This window comes from Solea senegalensis, linkage group LG6 (genome assembly GCF_019176455.1).
Source record: "Solea senegalensis isolate Sse05_10M linkage group LG6, IFAPA_SoseM_1, whole genome shotgun sequence".
Taxonomy (NCBI): Eukaryota; Metazoa; Chordata; class Actinopteri; order Pleuronectiformes; family Soleidae; genus Solea; species Solea senegalensis.
Window position 1 is genome coordinate 2,084,012 of NC_058026.1, and position 15,235 is coordinate 2,099,246.

Consider the following 15,235-nt stretch of genomic DNA (forward strand, 5'->3'; position numbering starts at 1 on the left):
ACGCGTGTCCCTGATGTCGTTACGCCACAGCACACTGACAAAAGAGGACAAATCTGCGGCTTTTTATTCTTCTCCCCCTCGGTTTGGATGTGGATTTGATTAGCGTCACGGCAAAGGCACGAGAAACTCTCGTGTTCTAGAAATGAAATTGCAATTTCTGTGTGCGAAAAAAAATGTTGACACACACACACACACACACACAATGATGACATGTTCCATTTTGGACCTTTTAAGCCCGATTCAAACTGGACTGTGTGACACCGGGGACAAAAGTGTCCCTCAGGCACACGTGTGTGATATTTACTTACCAACTCAGAAATAAGTTAGTAAAGATAAGTGTTTGGGTTTTTTTTTTCGTCCACCTGCACTCAGCTCCTGCTCGCCCAAAGAAAAGTGAGTAAATGAATGAATGAATGAATGAATGAATGAGTGAATGACACCCAATCCAGTTTCTTTTTAAAGTTAAATATTTTTAACCCTTTAACACCGAGCTGCAGTATTGTTTTCTTCATTTTAAATTGTTCATACACTATTTTTACATGCAGTAAATTGTAAATAACTGCCAGATAATGAACGTTATTCTGGAGAAACAAAAAAAGTTATTCCCAATAATATCTGTTAAATGTCCAGAAACGAAAGAAACGTCCTTTTTCTCTGTTTGTGAATATCTCCGTTTCCACTTCAAAAGAGTTCAGCAGCTTCAATGAAAGTAGTAGAAGTAAAGAAAATTAAAAAGAGAGGAAAAATCTTTAAATCTTTTTAAAGTGTATTTTTAAAGAAAGGAGAAAGAAAAGCAAATTAAAGCGCAAGGTAGAGGTGGAGCTACGACGTCATTGTTTTCTGTTTCTGTGTGGACGAAACACAACAATGGTGCATTCTCTCATCCTCCTCCTCTTCCTCACATATATTTCCCACACTGGTGGAGTGACATTAGATCACAAACACCTGATAAATACAGTAGACGTACACGTACCCCCCGTTTGAGAAACCACGGACCCAAAGACAACGCAGAGTGTCCAATTAACCTCTGCATGTTTTGTGGACTGCGATGAGGAAGGAGGAAGGAGGAGGAGAACCCGGAGAAAACCCACACACACGCAAAGGAAGAACGGGCAAACTTGGGTGACCTTCTCGCCGTGAGGCAACAACGCTAACCACCGCGTGGCCTATGACCGGAAACATTTGTTGTTGTTCTTTATTTGAGCAAAAACGGGCATTTCGACAGCCCACACACACACACACACACACGTATGTGTCTCGGCTTGTTGCCTCCGTTCAAACACAACCAGCGAGAGCCTTCAGGCTCCTTCACAAGGACACTTTGACATGTGGACCGGAGGAACCGGGGAGTCAAAGCTCCGACCTTCAGATTAGTGGAGGACCTGCTCTCTTCCTCCTGAGGCCCGTGCAGGCGCCTCCAAGTCATCACATAAACCTGCATCCCACGCACTTGAAGGAAACTTGACCTCCATTGATTTTGGCGTTCGTTGCAAAGTGGATATTGTATTGTATGAGGAGCAGGGATAAAGTGATGATACGACAAAGTTAAGATTTTTATATCTCAGTTCTGTCGTTGTTCTATTAATACTAATGCTTAATAATACCATTTCAACCAAAAAACGAAAAAAATAAAAAAAGTCTCTCAGCTGCATCCTGGGACTTGATGCTCATTGAACCGTATTAATGGGCTCGTCAGGTTGGAACCCACGGAAAGCGGGGCACCGGCACGTCGGGTCCCGGGCTTGTAATAGATGAATCACAGATCCACTGCAGGTATTTAGACGTGATGTCCCAGTTCAGCGGCGCAGTCCCCGCGCTCCTCTGCTGCTCTAATTAGCTCTCACCTCCTCACTGTGGTTCATCCTCATGGGCTCAAATTGCTCGGAGAGGGAGTCTGTCGCTGGTCCCTGTGGTTTACAGCAGGACACACACACACGCACACACGCATGCACCTGTGAAGCAGCGCCGGTCATGCGCTCGGTGATTAAACAGTCTTTACCTTATGTTCCTGTTCCACCAGCGTCTATACGTTTACCGCTGAGGCTTAAGTGCTTCACTTAAAGCTCCAGTGTGTAACTTCATGCCCTCCTTTTTAGATTTAACCAGAAAATATGAATTATTTTCAATAAACTACATTCAAAGTAACATCTTTTTTTATTTTTAATTATTACAGCCTGGGCCATGTCAATAATTAACAGCTACACATTTTTTTTCTTTTTTGCATTATTATATTATGTGTCAAATACTCACACTTAAAGCACTAAGCGCAAAAAATGTCCTACAAAAAAGCAAGCTATAAAAAATATTATTTAAATAATTATATTTGACCGTCACTGATCTGATTTTCTTTCATCTACATTTTAGCTAATTATTGATATCAAATACCAATTAACATTTGAAGATTTTAACCCTATAAATGCCACGTTTTCGTCATGATGCCACCATGTTTTTCATTAAAAACAGCAGCAGCACTTGTGACAGTGCCATCTAGTGGAGATACCATGTTTTTTCTCCACATGCCGAATATGGCCAAATGTCGCCATCTAGTGGAGAGTTGTAAACATACTTGAAACAAGCCCGAAACTAGAGTCTACAAACACACACTGACACATTTTCACAGTTTAATAGAGCTATGGTCATAGTCCGGCTAAGACAATCGGACAACTTGGTTGTCCGAATGGTACGTCTGACTCCTGAGTAGTTCGTATTTCTCTATACGCTTGAATCAGTTTCCAGTGGACCTTTACGTGACAGAAAAACAAATTGGATGGTGAGATGGATTGTGCTTTTCTGGCACAGACCGTGGAGGATATTTTGATCCATGCACAGAACACCAAGTCCGACTAGCTCGACGTGTTGACATGACATGAAGAGAGCTGATTTATTGTCTTATTGCCTCAAATAATAAATAAGAGGATAATGTGAGTGCAACAAAGCCGAGTCATCATTCAATTAAGTTTGTCTTCAGTAGCGTTAGAAGCCTTCAGAAGCCCAACGCAAGCCAAAAACCAGGTGCGTCTGCAGATGCGGTTTACCACACTCTGGGGACCCACATGTTTTTTGTGTTTTTAAATAAATCAACAAATAAAATGAGTAAAACACAGCAAGAGAAACAAGATTTAATAGTAAAATAAGGGAACAATATTATTTGTGCCGTAATTTTAATATAAATGAATGGAATAAAAGATAAACTCAGCTGGGATTAAAAGCCAAAGCAAACAAATGGGCCTTGAGGTAAGACTTCAGAGTCTCACGGGACTGGGCAGCTCTTTATATTCAGATATTTGTCACAACACATTTATTTTTTGTCCGTGTTAAATCACAAGCTCAGCACATTTCAGAAGTAAGAACAGTTCTTAGTGCATGTGTGTGTGTGTGTGTTTATGAGTCACCTCTGCTGTCGCGATTCCAGGAAACCAGGAGTCCGGTGCGACCGGCGCGAGCTTCAATCATGTTTTCCATGTAAACACAATTTTCGCGTGAGTCACTTCAGTCACTTGTCTCACCGTCTGCGTGTAAACACAGACTGTGGCTGCAGCGAGCGACCGACCTCAACGTTTCACCATCTGGGAGCAAGTAGCTGACTGACTTAATCACAAAGCTCCAGCGTGTCACACTCTTTGTTTTAGGAATATTATCATTTTTCACCTCGTCGTCAGTTCTGCATCTAAACCAGATGCTAGCGTTTGTCGCTATTGTAATCACGCGTGGAGCCGAGCATTTGTCTCCTTGAAGAAAATCAAGAAAAAACACAGGATGGAAGGCAGATTTTTTTAGAGTTTCCTCACGAGATGCTCCATTATTTCCGGCATTTACCTGACACACTGTCGCATGTTCGTTTTCCCTTGATTACGGACGTTCATATAAAAAACATGTAGTCTTTTTTGTTGCTTCTCCATCACTAAAATGTGACGTCAACAGACTGCCGGGCCCCTGATTGGTCCAGAGAGTGTCGTCACTGGTAAGAGTCATGAGTGCGACGTCCGACGCGAGAGTCAAAGCCAAGTAGTTTCAATTACCAAACCGAGTCGAGTAGAGCGGAGTGGTGCTAGAACTGTGAAGTGGAAAAGCTGCAACAGATAAATCAGAACGTGATTCGTCATTTCAAAATCGACTTCTTCGTCTTCTTAAACAGCTGTTCATTCACACTCTGAACAGTCAAATCTGTGCACAATTAAATCTCTAAAGTGTCTTTACAACCACAGGATTATTAACTCCAATTATTGCTGCAGGCGAGAAGTGACATCATTTTCTTGCGACAGCTGTTGGCGTCAAATGTCCACGTCCACACCAGACTCACTGAATTACATGAAAGATGATTATTGTCCCTCACAGACTCTTAAAGCAGGTGTGTGCGGTTGTTTTATCTTCCTGCGGTGATGGAATGTTCCAGTCTGGAGCCTCAGAGCAGATTTAGTTTGAATAGAAAGAAGAAGAAAAATCAATACTATGTCCATTTATCCTCATAATCTTAACTGCCATAGAAACGTTAGACACAGAGGAACCTGCTTTGTGTGTGAAAGGTGACGTGATTGACACGATTCCCTTAGAAATAAAACACCTTCACCTCTTTAGAAGGAACAGATCATTCCTCTCTCACTTCTTAACCAGATAATCTCTGAGAGAGGACTAGTTGAGGAATTTTAAAGTCTTTAATGTGTAATTGAATGCATTTTTTGGACTTCCTTTTATTTATTTCATTTTATTTTCAAATCAAAGTTCCTTATCTTACCTTACCTCACCTTACCTTGTCTTATCTTATCTTAAATTAAGTTCTTCTGATTCTGCCGCGTTCATCCGCGAGCTAGTTCCTCGTACTTCGACACAGAAAAAAACTTTGCAACTTTCATATTTATTCATATTCATTCATTCAAATGTTTCGTAATATTCACAGGGTTTTGTTTTGTTGCCGTTGAATCGAATTAAACAGAAACAAACGTGTTTTTTGTTGCCAAGAAACATTGTTACAACAAAAACCAAGTCTTTCTAAGTCCGTGTAATACCAGCGAGGTAAATGGAGGCATGAACAGCATCTGTCTGCACTCTCACACTCCTGCTGCTGCTGCTGCTGCTGCTGCTGCTGCTGCTGCTGCTGCTGCTGAGGTGACTGATTCACTGATGATACGCACTGTATCTGCTGCTCCTTTCATGCCCTGTATGTGTGAAGACGCAGAGAGAAAAAACAAAGTGTGGCAGGTGTGAGGCGCGCGCGCGTGTGCGTGTCTTTCTTTTTTGTCTCTGTATTGTGTGTGTGTGTGTATTTCCGTGTATATACATGTTTATGTTATATTATAACTGCGGGCTCTGATCACAGATAACCTTCCTGGTGTCCTCTCACTGACTCTTACTCTCACACACCTCCACTGTGTGTGTGTGTGTGTGTGTGTACTTCAGGAGTGTGTACTCCCCATGGAGACTCAAAACCTGGTCCCAATGAGGCAGAAGAGGAACTGGTTAAAATGTAGGAACTAATATTTGAATTGTGGTTAAGGTTAAGGTTTGTCATAAGTCCTTAAAATTAGAATGTGTGAGTGTGTGTGTGTGTGTGTGTGTGTCCAGATGCTGAAACCAGATGCTTTTCCTTCAGACTGCAGGCGCCTCTGATAGTGACAGGGAGCAAACACACGCACACCCACACCGCGGCTTGATTTCCAGGTTCCATCCGATGCTCCGTGATACATTATTGTTCTTAATCACTTCCTGTGCATTAAATAATTTAAAACCCGAGTGAAACCGAAGCTGCGCGCGTCCCCTCGGACGTCCCATCCGCAGTTTTTATGCGCGCGCACGGGGCGGCGACGTCCAATTTTCAAAACCTACTTTGTGAAGAAGAATTAGGTCATGTTGTATTTTGATTCCATTTTCGGCATCAGTGGAGAGAGAGAGAGAGAGAGAGAGGAGCCAGAACCAGACTCAAAGATGTGCCAAGACAGGTTGTGGTGAAAGTACAGATGGGGGATAAATGGGGGTGGGAGAAAGGACAAGAGGGAGATGAGGTAGAAACAGAAGAGAGAGACCAGGAGCAGATATACAACAATTGTGTCCAGTTCTAAGTTTAGACAGGTCAGTGATGACATGTTTATAGAACTACAACGTCATTTATATAAGCAGCAGCAGGCATTGTTGATAAGAGTTATACTGATATCTACTTTTAATTGTAGCATCATAATAATAACGGTGATGCTATGTATGATAATAATAACAACAACAACAATAATAATAATAATAATGATAGCCTTGAAAGTGGATCTGGATCCTGCAACCTGCAAGATGAGCACACAGCAAACTTTTTTCCAATTTTCCAACTTTTTCTGCCCTTTTACAAAGAAGTCGTGCAAAACGGCAGCACCTGCTTTCATCTCTCTCTCGCTCTCTCTGAAAACATCGATTTATTTTCAGAGCTGCACTTGTTGTTTTTGTTGTTTGGTTTTTTTTTGAAAACTTTTGTGAGACAGAATGTTGCATATTGGACCTTAAAGTCAGCAAGGCTTACGACTAATTGGACAAGGGAGTTTCGGTTGCCTTAGTAACGGCAGCCGCAACAGTGCGAGCTTCCTCCCATGCTCCTTGGATAGACGGATGAAAGCAGCGCAGCGCCGGCTTCACACGTGTTTCTTTAGAGGCTGCGTCTGAACACACACACGCACACACACACGCGGGCGTGTGCGCTCACATGAGAGCGACGTAAAGTGTCGTGTCGAGAGGCAAAGGCCTCTCGCTCTCTCTCAGACGCACAGCGAGCCTGTAAAGTAATGGTTTCATGAATAAATTACTTTGCCCCCGTAATGGAACAGTGTGGTGTTGTTGAGGGGAGGAGGAGGAAGAGGAGGGAGAGAAAAGAGGCTGCCGTTGCCACGGCAACGTTGAGGGTCATGCGAGGTCACGCACAGCCGCTGCTTCTGAGGTCGTCAGGCGTTCACCGGTGGTATCCAGCGCTTCTTTGACCGAAATACCCTTAGTTTTCCAAACTTTATTTTATTACAAATTTTCTGTTAGTTTCACTACTTCGTGTCTCCTCACGGTGGCGCTGCTCAAATGAATGAGGGGGGGGGGGAAACCCGGCTTTGTTTCGCTTGTGTTCGCCTTTTTCTGTTTGTTTTGCTTTTTCCCAAACTGGTAAACAAGGTAAAGGAAAACTCGAACAAAGTTCCACCACTTCTACTCACAGACTGAATAAGTTCAGCCAGAAAAAAACCTTTCGTAGCAGATTTACAGCTTTGAGTTTCCTCGGATAAGTCTGCGCCGTTTATCTCTTTTTCTTCTTTTTTTTATTTCATTTCTGACACTTCCTCTAAAGATCCACCAGATTAAAGGCAAGAGCATCAGTGAACTGTCATTTCCAAGTCTGTGTAAAGTCTTCTGCTGGGTATAACTGAATGTCAGATTATACGTCTGGGTAGATTCTCGTTCTTGGAGGTCATAGATATCTAAAAAATACGTTGTACTCGTACTGTACACGTGTACATACACAGTACTGTGTACTGAAAAAGTGGGTGAAAGTATCGTATCGTTCAGTATCATAAAATGATAATGCAATAAGATATTGATCAGATCAGATCTCGCGTGCGTCCACACTGACGTCGTCCAGTCTCGTTTTACACGTGGACTCCTATAGTTACCGGCCACGCCCCCTCCTCCTGTAAAATCAAGTAGTCCAAACAAAATGAACGACAGAAATCTGGGTCCCTCAAGCGTCGCTGTAAAGACGCAAAGAGCCAAACGTCAGCAGAGGACGATGCAGATCGTCCTTCATCCACTATCTCCCGTCTCGCGAGGGGACGAGTGCTCAAAGACGTCCTCCCTCTCTGTGTGTGTGTGTGTGTGTGATTCAAACTTCAAAGCCGCACTCACATGTCACTGGAACAGCTGTTTCCACCGCAGATTTCTCCCCGAAACGCGTCACGGACAGTGAAGTTTACGCCGGAGTGTTTACACCGTCCTCTGGATTGTGTCCACTGGTTTCATGGATGGCAGCACTTCTCTGTCCCAGTGTAGTATTTCTTACAACCCGGAGCAGCAGTAATTACACATTTTGGCCAAAGCCTTTAGTTGTGGTTGTCTTATAACGAGGTGCCTAACGGGTGGTCTCTGTCATCCGTGGACGACCGCGGCGGCTGAACTCAGAGGAGACGGTCTCCTCTCTGGTTTCCTGAACGCGTCAGCGCCGTCGCCAACAAATCCCGTTTGCAGAAATGCTGGAAATGCTTTTTTAAAAGTGCACTGCAAACTTAAACCTGTAGTTTGTTTGATTCACAAACAAAGGACAGGTTTTCCCTGACAGACGATTCTTTTTCTTAACTCTGCTGATTGACTGACACAGAAAGTAAACATCGCAGTCACACGAAACTCGATATGAGACTGAGCCGCGTGTTTAATTTTAGGCTCCGACTGACGCACAAAAACAGTGCAGTTCACTCTGATCCTATTATAAATCTTGGAAAGCATCGTTTCCCAGTGTAATGGCAACAGTTTACCTCGGCTCTCTGTTTCGGGGAAATGATTCGGTGAGTCGGAGGCGACGTGTAGATTTCCTAATATCTACGATCTGTGAACATGTTTTTAATTGAGAAAACACTTCATGCCTTTAGAGAAAAGAAGTTGTTTTTCAAATTTAAAGTAAATGGGCACTGAAAGAAGTTTCTTTTTTTTTTTTCACATGGAATTGGACGTTTGTCCATAGTTGCTGCAGGGACGACGGCACGTTGTCCACTGTTCTCAGCAGGGGACAGATGTGGACCGCAGTCCAGCACACTGTGTCTCAGATATATACGTTGGGACCTGGAGAACTTGGCGGTTTCTTAGATGACGACCATTTACTCCATGGGTGTCAAACATATGGCCCGGGGGCCAGAACCGGCCCGCCAGAGGGTCCAATCCGGCCCACAGGATGAATTTGTTAAAATTTCACACTAATCTAAATGTAATGTCAAATGCTCCAGATACCCGTGACTAAATGTTTGTGCCTTTATAGATCCAGTGTGCTGTGTAAATAGTACATTTAGGCATGATATAAATAGTGAAATTGCACTTATATTTCTTTGTTTTGTAAAATTATCCTTCATTAAATGTAAAACAAAGGAGAAAAAACAAAGGAGTTCTTGTTGTTCATCGGTTATTATTCTATTATTTTGCTATTTTTACTGGTCCGGCCCCCTTGAGATCAAATTGTGCTGTATGTGGCCCCTGAACAAAAATGAGTTTGACACCCCTGATTTACTCTGTCCATCGCAGCAGCACTCCCTGACTCTTTTCACGATATATATACATATCTATATATATATATATATATATATATATATATATATACATATATATATATAGACATATATATATATATATATATATATATATGACGTACTGCACATGGTGACAAACCTAAATTCTTTGCAGTCTCGTGCTGAGAAACATTTCTCTCGTGAAGAACCAGGACCCATCCTCGTTCATCCAAAAAGACTTATGCTTTGGTGAATGACGCTCCCTCCGCGTCCAAAACAGAGACTTCAAGGCGGATATCGTGATCGTCTCGCAATAGGTCGATCATCACAGAATCGCTTTGTCGCGGGGAGCGCGTATCGTATCGCGAGGTGACCCCGTGATTCTCCCCCCTACAGTTTTCCGCGTTTTTTAATGGAATGTCAGAGTCAGAGTCAGGGTCGGTGAGGTTACTCCGAGATTCGGAACGCCGCATGACCTTCCGACTTCCAACTAATGGAACGCACCAGCGATACGCCCTCACATTCTTTCTTCTCGTAGCTACGGAACGATGACGTGACTTAATCTCAGCTGTTTGGTACGTGTTCTGTTAGCGCAGTGATTTCGGATGGTTTTGTGTCTGTTAAGCAGTTTTCTCCTCACTTCTTCACGTCTGTTTTAAAACCCGCGGATACAAATCTACCGATACGGGTTACAATGTGACGACAGGTCATGAAAGGAGAGAACAGGACGGACGGGGGGGGGGATCAACAGCTGTCGAGAACTTTTCTCACAGCAGCGTCGGATTAAATCTGCTGATCAGCAGGTGATGCGGCACGACGGACAGATGGATGGATAGTTGGAAGATGAAGACACGTAGTGGGAGAGGTGTGGAAGCCATTCCTCGCACACCTCTCAGTCATAAATATGGAAAAGGAACAGCACGGCTCGGCTCAGCCAGCTCCCTCCTACGAGCAGAATGTTATTCTGCCTCCTTGGCAGAGGGGTAAAACAAAAAACAACAACTACCTCTCACTGTAAGAAAGACGGCGAGCGCAGGAAAACACATGAATGGATTTGAGTGACACGGATGTAAAGGAAAGTCTGACTTTGTTGTGAAATTGTTCCCAAGAATCTGTTTCAATTTCAAGTAGTTTTTTTATGATTTTCTTCTTTATTGCGGCGGCTGTGACATTAAATGTAAGATAATGTGTTTGTCAAAGTCGTGTTAAACGTTAATGAAACAGAGAAAAACACTCTTCGTCGCTGGAGTTGAATAGTTTATCGCGTTTTAAAGCGACTCCATAATCCCGTCGCAACGAAAGCTTCTTGACTTATGCACATTTTCATGTTTATGAACGATATTATGCGAGATAAGGATCCGAAGCATCTCTTTTGTTTTTTAAATTTAAAATGATTTTTTCATCTCTCTCTCTCTCTCCCTCCCTCTCTCACATTTTGCTGCGTCTGCATTTCTCGTCAAAGCTTCATTCGAAACTCTTGTCGGTAACAAAACGCGTACGTCTCGTCAAGCGTGGGATTTGAGTTTGCTCTTCTGTTAGCAACTTCTAGTCTCCAGAAGATCAATCTGATCTTGCAGGTGATAATCCACGTCAATCCTGGTAAGAAGCTACACCCTTGAACATTATTTACACATAAATTCTTACAGAAACTCTGCAAACGAACAAGTGGCATCAGACATCAAATTTAACAATTTAACTGGAACGCGGTTCATGATGTGAACATCTGGGCGACATCTTGTTCACGCAAGACCGTTATAGCTATAGTTGTGTTCTTTACAGATCCAGAAGGTTCTTCTGGATCCAGTGGATCCATCAAAATGCAATCATCTCAGGTCCAGGTGTGTGCAAATGCAGACTTGTGGGATTTCGACCCTAATTTGACATCTTCACAGTCGTCGTGATGGTTAAATGAGACTGGAGACCCGTCTCCACTGCCCCCTGCGGTCTGTTAGCAGCCTTGAGTCATCAGAATCAGGAGGTCTTGTGAGGGAACAGCCGGCTGTAAAATATCCAGGTACCGACGAGAAGATCGAGGCAGTGGAATGAAATCAAAGAATTGAAAGAAAAACAGAAGCATATAAAACGGATTAGACATGGAAACATATGCACGTGGTCAGGAGAGGAGAAGAGGATGGAGTGTGTGTCCTAATGTGAACTGTAGGGGGAGAAACAGGTAAAAAGAGGAAGAGAAGAAGTCTCTCTCTTTCCTCCTTCATCACATATTCAGTGTCTTTAGACGGGCAGCGACGTCCTGATGCTGAAATGTTGTTTTTTGTGTGCCGGATGGGAGGGGGCGGGGTAAATAGCTGTTTACTCGTCGTCATGGAGTCGACGTGGCTGTTGACATGCATTAGTGCGCACTGCTCTCTGGAAGCTCTTCTGCTGATTAGTGACAAAGTAGAGAGAGAGAGACTGTTTGTTGTTTATCAAACACTTCCCTCCCTTGAATGTGATTAGCTCAATGTCACATTGAAGAGTTAGACCTCCTCGTGTGTGTGTGTGTGTGTGTGTGTGAAAGAGAAAAAAAACATCTTGACTTTTCATCTGCAAATTCAGCCGCAAATTTGTGTGTGTGTGTGTGTGCGAGGCCATCATCGGCGTTGCCGCGGTAACCGGAAGTGAGTCAGCGCAACCTGGTGGTCAGACCCCGGCGTGTTATAATCCGATGTAAAACTGTTCACATAATCTGGAATTAAAAATCCGGCCCCACAACTTCCTGAAAGTGCTTTTTCAGGTTTAAGACGTGGATTTGGGTTCGGGGTTAAGGTTCGGCACTTAGTTGTGACGGTTAAGTTTAGGTCATGTCTTATGTCAATGATGTGTCCTCACTGAGGTATAAAATCTGTTTACACAGTCACATCATGGGGACTTGTCCTCTTCATGGGGACAAAAATCAAGTCCCCGTAAAGTAAAGTTTAAGGTGAAAACGTGTTTTAAAGTTAAACTGAGCTCAGGGTTAGGATTAGGATTAGGTCAATAGTCATTATGGTTCAGGTTAGTTTGAGAAAGTCAGCAGGAAGTCATGGAAACCAGCGTGTGTGTGTGTGTGTGTGTGTGTGTGTTCGACCTTGACACGGAGCAGAAATTAATGAAAAAATGAAATATTCATTAGACTTTTAGTGACCTAATGAACAGGGAACTGGACACTGACCACTTTTGCGTTTTAACCGCTGCCAGCGTCTCATGAGACACAGCGGTTTCAAGCTTCGGTTTCAAACGTAAGAGGACCTCAAGAGAAGGATGAACCCCGGTCCATTCCGGATTAGAAGCCCGTATTTCTGTGTCAACCTTGCGCCATTTCAAACAGACCATAGTTTTCCCGTCGCTGTCAACGAGCGAGCGAACGTTCTCAGACTACGCTTGAGCGCTGGCGACACGCGGTCGTCACGGGCTGCAAAACGCGTAGCTGGTTTATTTTAAATTCTCCTAGTGTTTTTTCTACATGATTGTAGATGATTCCTGTCTTCTTCTCCCTCTTCATGTGAGACTGAGGCACTGATGCAGTTGTTGTATGTGATCGTATGTTTCTCTCCGTCTTTGTGTTCTTTTCCTTTAGCTCTGGGAGCACAGAAGACGATGACCCGACGTCTCCTGAGAGCAGCCGTTCTTCACTGCTGAAACCACTCACGTCGGTACGTTCAGCCTCTCTCTCGCTCACAGAGGATCACTGATTACCGTGTCTGCCTGCGACCACAGTTCCCTGTTCATTTTTGATCAAAAATTATTCTCTCTCTCTCTCTCTCTCGCTACCAAGTCTCTTGTTAAGGAGCGAGAATTAGCACCAATTTCCCCTGATTGGGCCATTCTTCTCTCTTGTTGGCAGCAAGAGAAGAAGAAGAAGAAGAAGAAGAAAAAAAAAAACGCCCGCTTTGCAATTTGAACACGTGCAGCGAACAAGTGATTGCGATCAATAAAGGAGAGAGAGAAAAAAAAAATATGAGTTGGAATAAGAAGAAGAAGAAAAAATGAACAAGTGAGGGAATGAATTGCCAATTTTTGTCCCTGTCAAGTGTTTTTGGAAGGCAGACACTTGAGGAAAAGCTGTTTCCGCCCGAAGGACCGCCAGCATAGTGTGTGTGTGTGTGTGAGAAGATGAGGACGGTTGCTCAGCATTCAACAGGCCCTGAAACGCAGCATTGAAACAAAACGTGCTGTTTTTATAAAATTTGGCAAGGTGAGGACTTGACTTCAAATAAAAGCGTCCTTAAAAACAATAAGAAACTTGATCAGAGGTTAAAAGCTCATAGTTTCTCAAACTTTTGAGGACAAAAAAAAAACAAATATACAAAAATCATCTGGGAAGTGTCGTAGAATGTATCCACGAGTCATGCCGGGATGTACTGTAGCTGTAGACAGAGGGGCTTTTGTGTTGCCGTCGTCTCACAGGATGAAACCTGATGAGGAAAAGACGTTCGTACGAGTACTGTGATCACGAGGCAACAGCAAGATAACAAGGGGGACAAAATAGAGTATGTGGGCAAAAGAGTGAAGTAGTAGTAAGAGAAGCAAATAAAATCCGAAGTGTCCACACGTGAAAACGGTATAAAACGTCGTCAGGCACAGAGAGGACGAGGAGACGAGGAGACAGAAGAGTGAGAAGAAAGGTGAGGAGGATTGATGATTGAGGAGAAGCTGTGGACTTGAAATCAATGGTCTCATTGTTAGCGACGATAGCACTCAGACCTTCACTCGCCACCGTCCCCTCAGTCCGAGAGCATCTGTGTGTGTGTGTGAGTGAGATACCGTCCTCACATTTCAGCTCCGAGTGTTCCACAGATGCTGGTGGGGGACACCACGAGTCCTTCTCAATTCACTCTTATAAAACTGTAAACACTTTTAGAATCTAGACTTAAATGTTTTTACCTAAACGAGGCAACATTGTGTTGTTTATCCTTATTTTTACTTTTTTCAGTTCTGCCTCTCTGTCGTTTTCAAACATTTCTTTAATCTACTTTTGTTGGCAAGAAAACTGCCTCATAAATAAAACGTTTAGTTAGTTGCTGCTGTCAGCATACCACTCATACCTCCTTGTGACACTTCATGATCACATTTGGTGAAGGGGCGGGGCACGTATTTACCAAAATAAAGTGCTGCGGGGTCTGCACACAAAGTATCTTATTTATTATTACTTATTTAAAAGATCCCAGTTTGTACAAGTTCACCAAAATTCCTTCATATGCACAAAAATCACAGAAATTAAAAACGGAGTTCCACAAGGCTCACTGTTTGGACCTATACTCTTTATATTATTATCCATGTTTTTTTTGTTTTTTTTTAGCCAACATTATTAGAAAACAGAGCATAAATGTCAATTGCTATGCAGATGACTTTATGTATTTATGTATCCATGTGGACAGATGAGACAATTAACATGGCTAAACCTCAGCAATGTTTCACTGAATCAACAAACAAACGGGATGTTATTGTATGATTCTGTGACACAACACTTCTGCAAATAGAATAACAAAAGCTTTCATTTTGGGGGAAAAAAAAAGCCTAATTTCCTGTTTCAACAGATTCTACTTTTTTGGGGCAAGTAAACATTGATAAAACACGTTAACCTAGGATTTTAAAAAATAACTTAATTTGGAATAAGTTTCTGAAAATACTGATGAAAACTCTAACTGAAAACTCTGACGTGGACACATTCAGAAGTTACATGTCTCATTTAGGCAGCATTATTAGAAAACACAACATAAATGTCCAGTGCTATGCAGACGACACACTGCTTTTTTTTGGAATCCAATTGTCTCCTCTCTGGAGATAAAGACGCTGATTCGCCGGCTTCCTGCAACGGCGCAAGTAAAATTAACATAAATAATCACATATTGGTTTTGATGCGCAACTTCTCAGCTTTCAGAAACCATTGCAATTTTTTTCCGATCGGCCAAACCTTTGCGTAATTGCAGTAACGCAAAGTGTGCAAACGTGTCATCTGCGATGCCTTCGGTGTTAAAGGGTTATTAATATCAGTTTCAGAAAGGAAATGTCCACGGGCAACAGGTTCTATGGGTTGGGAG

At 42.8% G+C, this 15,235-nt stretch overlaps 1 long non-coding RNA gene across 1 annotated transcript in view; it reads left to right on the top strand.

The window, feature by feature from the left end:
• Positions 1 to 15,235, top strand: part of LOC122770907 — a 43,016-nt gene that overhangs the window by 15,544 nt on the left and 12,237 nt on the right. Inside the window, exon 3 of the long non-coding RNA XR_006360567.1 lies at positions 12,772 to 12,847. This is a non-coding gene — a long non-coding RNA (uncharacterized LOC122770907). The remainder of the gene's footprint in view (positions 1 to 12,771; positions 12,848 to 15,235) is intronic.